The sequence below is a fragment of the Thamnophis elegans genome, chromosome 1 (genome assembly GCF_009769535.1).
Source record: "Thamnophis elegans isolate rThaEle1 chromosome 1, rThaEle1.pri, whole genome shotgun sequence".
NCBI lineage: Eukaryota > Metazoa > Chordata > Lepidosauria > Squamata > Colubridae > Thamnophis > Thamnophis elegans.
The window spans coordinates 29299124-29306331 of record NC_045541.1 but is presented as its reverse complement, the minus strand read 5'-3'; positions in this window follow the sequence as shown (position 1 = coordinate 29306331).

The following is a 7208-nucleotide window of genomic DNA, read 5'->3' as shown; positions in this document are numbered from 1 at the left end:
TATTGTCCATTTGTTTGCAACAAAGTAAATCAGGTTTCTACGTTACATCAGCTATGTCTCTTTTTGTACTAGAAGGGCGCTATAAGCTTTATCTGAATTTAAATTATTAATGTGTTTTTGAGGATGGAAAACTAATTAGCGTTCATCTAGATAATAGAGCCTTGAAATCTAAAAAATGTTTTTATCCTGACTGGAGTAGTCTCCTTTGCAAAGCTGTAAAACCATGAAAGAAAAAAGGTAGTTTGGTCATTGTGTGATGTATTTTTTTTCAGTAGACTGCATATAGTCTACCAATTAGTTTTAAATTTGTAACTCAAGCATGCCTATTCAGGATTTCTTACATATACATCCTAAGTTATTTTGGTTCTGGTAAGTATTCTACTCTTAAATACCACCTACATAAGATGTCCATCGTTGGACAAATCAGTGGCTGAGTAGGCCATACTGCTAGCAAGAAAGTCACAACTATTGTGGAATCATAGAAGATAAGAACAGGAACCAATTTTGTTGTATTTAAGTACAATGACAATAAAGATTGTACTTACACTTAGAGTACCTCACCTCCATCCCAACCTGCCCAATGCAGACATCTGCTACTATAACGTCCCTGAAAAATGACCATATCCAACAAAGGAGTTCACAACCAGCCATTCTGTTCCATTGTTGAATAGCTCTTAGCCATTCAGAAATGTTTCCTGAAGTCCACCTGAAATCAATTTTCTTGTAATTTAATTTTCTATCATTTCATGACACACACACACCCCGAACAACTCTGAACTCCCATGAAAAGAAATGGAACAAACCGGGGGTATTTTCTTTCAGAAAAGTCACGTGAAGCCGAACATCTGCAAGGAATGGAAGCAATAGCAATAGCAATAGCAGTAGACTTATATACCGCTTCATAGGCCTTTCAGGCCTCTCTAAGCGGTTTACAGAGAGTCAGCATATTGCCCCCAACAATCTGGGTCCTCATTTTACCCACCTCGGAAGGATGGAAGGCTGAGTCAACCCTGAGCCGGTGAGATTTGAACCGCTGACCTGCTGATCTAGCAGTAGCCTGCAGTGCTGCATTTAACCACTGCGCCACCTTGGCAAATGAGAATTCCATCCTCATGTATGTGTTCCTTTTGCATCTTTGAGGTTTGCTGGACCAAGGAAAGATTGGATAGCAATCTCAAACACCTTGTATCTCCAGGGGATAGGACATGGAATGATAGATTTAAATTTCAGGAAGCAATTAAAATGGGGAAATCCCTTTTCTAACTATGATCAGTTTCCAAACTGTTATACCCTATTACCCCCTATTACACACTATTCTATCATATTCCTCTCTATTCCTTAACAGTGGAAGCAATTCACCATTGCTGAAAACATTGAAGCCAAGGCTAGGCAACCATCTGTGTAGGATCCTTTAATTTGGAATCTTGTGGTAAATAGGAATTTGGACTCAGTGGTCCAAATGCTCCTTTCCAACTCTGATTTTGGGACTCCTGCTTATCCTTAATGTGGGGTGGCGTGAATCCCTTCTTTAAAATTAACTAAATACAGCTAATTTTTTTCTGTCATATTAAAACTTAATTCATTGTTAACTTCTGGATGAATCAAGGAGCAGTTTCCCTTACCATATCGGAAAAGAGTGACTTAGAGATAGATTTAAAAAAACGATTATAATAAGAAAGCATTCAATTACATGACCTAAAATCAGTGGTGGGTTGCAGACGGTACGCCCCGGTACAGGTGTACCGGAGTCTGCATGGAGCACCGTGTACCCGCCCGCCCACACTCCTTACCTGTCTTTAAACCCTTCAGCACTTCCGTAAACACGCACGGCGCATGCACAATGCTCCGCCGAGCAGCTGGAGCGTTGTGGAGGCGTTGCTGGATGGTAAGATGCATGCGCATGTTGCACGCGTGCTGCATGCAATGCACGTGTTCATGTGGAGGGCCCCGTTGCAACTGTACCAGTTGCAACGGGAACCAGAACCCACCACTGCCTCAAATGTACTATTTCTAAAATCCATTCTTCAAAGTGAGGAAAAAATATCCAAGGTGATGGCTGAAAACCACCCAATGGATGATGGGAAATAAGATGAAATTAAAGGACTAACAGATAAGTTCAACAGTCCATGATTATTTTTTACTTCAAGAAGTATCAAACTACTAATTGGTTGGCACAGGAGACAAATCAAAATAAGGGAATTCCTCTAAACCTCGTGAGTCTGCAAGGATCAACTATCACACTCTTATTTTCTTCCACTGACAGAAAATGCCCTATCTCTACCTATCTCTACCTCTGAAGTGCTTTGTAAATTGCCCTAGTGTCGCAGAACCTCCAATTTCATGGTTTTGAAGCAGCTTCTTGCTTGGATTTTTGAACCTTTGATGGATGTGATGCAATCAAAACTCGTTCAATCCTTTGAAGTTTCACACACGGACGGTTGCTTTTCCCTCATCTCGTCTCCCTCTTTCTTCCCACTCCACATTACTCTTCTTCATTTTCTACCATCGTGCTCCAAAAGACTCCCCATCATTCAGTTGAAGAGGACACAAAAATGGTACTTGGCCAGTGACTGACTGCCTTAAACTAACATATTCCAGCGTAGTCTGAGAAACTAAAAAAGGCTCCTTGCTTCTCTTTTTCACAAAATTATTTGGGGAGAACCTGGGGGGACTGGTGCTTTATCCCTGCACGACCTTTTTGCATAGAGGTAGTGGCTTAGAGGCTAAGATGCTAAGCTTTTCGATCAGAAAGTCGGCAGTTCAGGGGTTTGAATCCCTAGCGCCACATAACGGAGTGAGCTCCTGTTATTTGTCCCAGCTTCTGCCAATCTAGCAGTTCAAAAGAATGTAAAAAAAATAGGAACCACCTTTGGTGGGAAGGTAACAGCACTCTGTGCACCTTTGGTGTTTAGTCCTGCCAGCCACATGACCACAGAGACGTCTTCGGACAGCGCTGGCTCTTCAGCTTTGAAACAGAGATAAGCACTGCCCCCTAGAGCCAGAAACGACTAGCACAGATGTGCACAGAAACCTTTACCTTTTAAGTAGAACTAGTTATATTTATTTTATTTTTTACGCCTTTTTTACCCCTGCAATTTTAGGACTCTGAAGGAGTTTTATTATGAAGCCATGTTAGAAACAGGAAGCCTGTGTGATTTCATTCAGGCATCCCAGAAACATGACTTGGAAATTTGAGTAGAAACTACAGTACTTACACCTAAATGCTCAGGCTAAGCCTCAGTGGCAATATGTCTTTGGCCAGTTATTTTCCACTTTATATTGTTCAAACTCTGGTCCCACACTTCCATCAAGAAAGATAACTATCATTCCAATTTCACAAAAGGGGGAAACTGTTTTTGCATCGATATAAACGTCAGACCCTAATCAGAATTTTATTATGCAACATGCATAGATTGGAAGCCATGGACAGACACTGCTGGAAATAATTCTGCAACAGCATCCTCTACTGGCTAATTAATTGAGTAAACATTTAGAATAACTCTTCTTTTTAAAAAGAAAGCAATAATATTGCTAAGCAGATGCTTAATACTGAATAAGTTGAAAACTTTGATGCTGTCTTCCAAGAACTGGTTTATAAATTATCCTGTAACCACTGCTTTTCTTGCAAGTTAATTTAATCTGAATAGTACTAAAATAAAAGTTTGTGGATAAGAAACGATAGTGAACAAAATGTTATATTTAACATTTAATAAGCACTACATCTGATATGCTTTTCTCCAAATTATGCAAAGAAAAGGAACATACAACTGCTAAGAGTTCTAAGTTTCCCTTTGGTGAATTAGACATACTGTTCTATTTGAATTAAAGAAAATGCTTTTATTGAATACAGAATAACTTTCCATTTGTTCAGACCACATGGAAAGTCAGCCCATTTCTATTTCTGGGTGCTAAAAAATGTGTCATGTTCAGGATAATTTTAAAAACTGGTCCCCCAACTTCTGGGCTGTGGCCTGGTAACGGTTCGTGGCTTGGGAACCGTACCAAACAAGCAAAGCTTTATTTGCACATGAGCCAGAAAGGTTTGGGGCTCTGCTTCAGAAGGGTCTTCCCACTCACCATTGAACTATTATACTCGGGAAATCAAGGAACTGTAATCCCAACCCATTTAAAATTTAACAAGTTGGGAAAACTCTCTTAGAACTCAGCATGCAACAATAAATTGCTGCATGGCAAATTTAGGTAACCAGAAACACAGGTTTATCCAAGGCCTAGTCTTGATCCATCAAATTTGACTAGTGCCATCCTATCTCTAAAGGGACGTGGTGGCTCAATGGGTAAGACACTGAGCTTGTCGATCAGAAAGGTCGGCAGTTTGGCTGTTCGAATCCCTAGTGCCACGTAAAGGATTGAGCTCCTGTTACTTGTCCCAGCTTCTGCCAACCTAGCAGTTCGAAAGCATGTAAAAATGCAAGTAGAAAAATAGGAACCACTTTTGGTGGGAAGGTAACAATGTTCTGTGTGCCTTTGGTGTTTAGTCATGTCAGCCACATGACGACGGAGACGTCTTCGGACAGATCTGGCTCTTCAGCTTTAAAACAGAGATGAGCAGTGCCCCCTAGAGTCAGGAATGACTAGCACATATGTGTGAGGGGAACCTTTACCTTTACCCTCTTTCTAATTATCCCTTCCAGTGTAAAATTATTGAGGAAGTGGCATGGTTGCTAGTGGAGAGGATTCTGGAGAATAGAAATTATCTGGACCAGTCTTTCTCAATCTTTTATCCCGCAGGTAACCCTAATCCTTGAAATAATTTCAGATCTCAAGGAACCCCTGCATCAATTAAAAAAAAAATCTCACAATTCACTTCTTTCCTACACCATCCACTTACATTTGTTTTCCTCTTTGCCATCATGTCTGACTTTCGGAGACTGCCTTGGCATGTCCCTGCAATTTTACTTGGCAAGAGAAGTACTTCAGAAGGGATTTGCCATTACCTCCTTCTGAGGCCCGAGAGAAAGTGACTGGTCCAAGACTACCCAGCCAGCTGTCTTTGCAGTTGACAAGAATAGAATCACAATCTCTTGGTTTCTAACTTAATGCTTTAACCACAGGACATGGATCAGAAATTGTTTGCTCTAATAAGTGGCCTGTGATAGGATTTGATTGAGGGCACCATACTAGTCTTCCTGGAATAGAAAAACAAGTCTTGCAACCTTGAAGTCCACTTGTATTCATAGCTCTTGCTTGAACTGTGGATGGAGACAGCAGACAGGAGGGCTAGAACTTGGCGTTCTGACAGTGGTACTCATCACCTTGTCATCACTAGGTTAGAACACGGTAGTTTAGTCTACATGGCACTTGCCTTGAAGACCACCTAGAACATTCAGGTGGTATAGAATGCAGCATTCTTAATGATCCATTGTGATACTGCCTATTACATCTCTACTGCAGAAGCAGTACCACTTACCTGTAGGGTTCTGAGTATAATTCAAAGTGATATATGGTCCTTATGAAGCCCTATATAGTTCAAGGCTTGGCTACTTTAATGATTGCCCAATAATTTCTCCCTATCCTACCCAAACAACTAAGCTGCTCCTATTAAGGGTTCCAGGACATATAAAAAGGAGCTTGACAGAAAGCATATTCTCCTCCTCTGGAAGAGCTTGCTGCTGGAGGCAAGGTTGGTCTCCATTCTAATTGGCCTTCAGGAAGCAGGTAAAAACTTTTTTTTAAAAACATCTCAACCTTTGAGAAGCAATTATAAAGAGAGCTGGTGTACTCAGTAAAAGTTAGCTTACCACCTTTGGTACAGAATTGGAAAATCTGATTTATTGCATTTATTGTATTCATATATTTAGCATTGTGTTTTAATTCCTATTCAGCTTTCGGGAGGCGCCTGTTTTCTGTCTTAGTATGCAGTGAAAATATTCAACTACATCTAAATTTACCTTGCAGAATATTTGCTTAGAATTGGTCTCAGCACTAGATGCCACAGGTTGTTAAATGTTTTGCCATTAGTTTTTGTTACGCTCTTGAGCACTACATTTTTGTTATGCCTTGAGCACTACATTGTTTCCAATATTTGGGGATGCGCAGATTAAAGATACAAGAAACCACGATTCCAAAGTCAGCTGACGTTAAAATTGTTTTTATTATTGTTATAAAACAGAATTAAAGAAGCACAATATATTACACAGAAGTGAAGACTGTTAGGAGTACAAAACAAGAATTAACGCCCTAACCTGGAGCTAAATTCACATTTAGACAGATACAAAACCACTGAGTAGGCAGGATCAGAAGAACAAGTGTGTTCTGGTTCTTGTGATAAAAATGCCACAATGAAATACTATGAAGGCTAATGATAGCCTCCCTTTATGGATTTGGTTGAAAAATTCTGGAACTTCAAATGTGGAAGAAGAGAAAATAGTAGTTAATTTTCTGACTTAAACATTGCAACAAACAGGAAGGAAAGCTGTATAAATAGAAAACCATAAAACACACTTTTAAATAAGAACAGGGTTCTCCTTTACGCCTGTCAAACCACAAAATATATTTCCGTAAACCGCATCTCAACAGTAAACTTCTTTACTGTACTTGCAGACTTGCAATAAACACTTTTTCTTGAAATATGCATGTATCTATTTTAAAAAATATAATTAAAAATCTTTTTATCTTCTAAAACTGCAAATATAACAGTGTTTTGGCTGAAATACAAACACATTATCTGCTTTCACGCAAACACAAGGTTGCCAAAAACCAGCCATGAATCTGGTTATTTCATTTCCATAGTGAGCATCTGTGACTCATCCTGGACAACTGCTACGGCAATGAGAGTGGCAGACATAAAGCTACAGTTCTTGGGGAAAGTGTTCCTTGAGGAGCATACATGGGACAGGGGCAAACTTAAAGTTTATCCTTTTTTTTAGTACACTTTTGATATCAGTCACAAACAGTTTTTTTTTAAAAAATTTGGTATAACTCATTTTAATGATGTTTTCTCAGCAATTTGCCCCTCACAATATAGCAGAACAAATTGAGCAGCTGCATATGTTACAACCTGCAAAATTTAGCTATATTTTTTTGCATGTTGAATTAACTGTGTCTTGTGCAGCTCAATTAAAATAAAAAGTGCTCCGTCCTTCTGATGAAAGAAGCTATTTGACTTGCAATGTTCTTATATTAGCCCTTTATCACATAAAGTTCACATTTGATACAACAAGAGAAGTAAAGAGGTAGGAATAGAAACT